At 51.0% G+C, this 1937-nt stretch overlaps 1 non-coding gene across 1 annotated transcript; it reads right to left on the bottom strand.

The window, feature by feature from the left end:
- Positions 1-1188: 1188 nt before the first annotated feature.
- On the bottom strand, positions 1189-1343 carry LOC126877061 (5.8S ribosomal RNA). Its single transcript, XR_007694723.1, has one exon. It is a non-coding gene; the product is annotated as a 5.8S ribosomal RNA (ribosomal RNA).
- Positions 1344-1937: the final 594 nt, after the last annotated feature.

Below are 1937 nucleotides of genomic sequence, written 5' to 3'. Positions count from 1 at the left end.
AAACACCTCGAGCTTGTAGTTACAGCAGCACCCGTGTATAGCCGATCTTAGACACACGCTAGTTCGCACACGCGTTACATATATAATATGTAAGATTTCCGACGAACGTGGCTTTTCGGGAGCCAGGCGCGCGGGCAGAGAGATACACGACGACGGGGAAAATTCGTCCCGATACGAGTACGTGTACTCTCCGATCTCCGCGCGACGCTGGGGATCATACCTCCCTAAGTCGTCAGAGCGCTCGAAGAAATCTCGCGTGTGCGTTCCCGGATCTACGGCTGATACTTTCGGGGCTTGTAAAAAAGCACAGAGCGTGTAAAACGCAACGACGACCCATCGATGCGACGGTCCTCGTTGTTGTCAGTCGCTTTCGCGAAGAGACGGAGTGGGCATTCGATCCCTGGGGCTGTACGAGAGTCTTAAGAAAAGACGGTAGATTATGGCAAAGTTTCGCACGCCATCGAGTTTAGGTTTTTTTTTTGGTTCTCTCTTCTCTCCTCTCTCGACCGAGTTCCCATATTTGCTTTCTCTCTCAGTCTCGCCAAATATAATATTCTTTTAAGACGACGTCGGGGGCGCGGACCTTCGTGCGTCGAACACCGGCAAACGTAGCATATATCGCCTGATATGAAAAAAAAATCGGTCACGAGGAGAACACTACGAGTATATACGTTCGATAACCGATACACGAAGCGGTGCATAAGCGGGCGGTCGCCCTCGTAAGGACGACTCACGACGCCGCGAGCACTCACGCAGGTCCGTGACCGGTTCTCTCCGCTCTTATTCGTATCCCTTCGTATACCTTCGTCCGACTCTGAAACGTTCTCTTATAATTTTTAAGAAGAACGACGGCGGGTTGTCAAGGCAAGAAGGGACAGAGAGAGACAGAGGTAGAGTTTCGTAGTCTCCCGTGAACACGATAGATTATATATCGAGCATGCGTACGACTTGCACGGTCTCTGCACGACCGCGACGAACGCCGACGAGCGTCCAACAATCGCTCGTACGTCGCGTATGTTCTCTCCGTCCGCTCTTATTCGTATCCTCGTTCTTGTACCTTCGTCCGACTCTGAAACGTTCTCTTATATAAAGAAGAACGACGGCGGGTTGTTAAGGCAAGAAGGGACAGAGAGAGACAGATACGGAGAGTAACGATACGCAACGCAAGCAGTCTTAGGTTTACGTGAGCAACCCTCAGCCAGGCGTGGTCCAGGAATTGTATCCGTGGACCGCAATGTGCGTTCGAAATGTCGATGTTCATGTGTCCTGCAGTTCACACGTTGACGCGCAATTAGCTGCGTTCTTCATCGACCCACGAGCCAAGTGATCCACCGTTCAGGGTAATCTTTTATAAATTTACAACAGTTCAATACTCAAATGTACTCTTCTCGGTTCTAGCGAAGCCGAGTTCCGTCACGTTCGACCAACGGGAATCGAACGCGCAGAAGTCGCCATAGGATTGACGACACAAAAACGTTCGAAAAAAAAAGAAAACGACGAACGCGCGAAGATACGCGCGTTCGCCGGCCGGGCGTAAAGTACATTATGATATATAACAACCATCGAGATCGAAGCTCCGTTCGTCAGGAAACGACGGGGATATATACACCCGATTCTGAATCCTCTGTACAGCACACGATCTCGCGAACGAGTAAGCACGGTGGCTAGCCCATGTTATATATGTGTTTGATTCTACTCTCTCGTCCAATTATTCAAGAAACAGCGCGCGTGCATCTCTCCATCGTTCGGGTGATAGTAAAGATTCGATGGGATTCGCGCGGCCGTCCGCCTCGAGCGGTCTTTCGTCCCAATATCCAGAAGCAGAGTTTGAAAAACTCTAGCGACGGCACGGGTGTCCGACTCACGACATCGAGGTTTCGAAGCCGGCGATCCCCTCCGAACGGATGGCGACCACGCGACCGACTGAAAGCATGAAA

Source organism: Bombus huntii, unplaced genomic scaffold (assembly GCF_024542735.1).
Source record: "Bombus huntii isolate Logan2020A unplaced genomic scaffold, iyBomHunt1.1 ctg00000114.1, whole genome shotgun sequence".
In the NCBI taxonomy this organism is placed as follows: domain Eukaryota; kingdom Metazoa; phylum Arthropoda; class Insecta; order Hymenoptera; family Apidae; genus Bombus; species Bombus huntii.
This window is presented reverse-complemented; position numbering and strand designations above follow the sequence as displayed.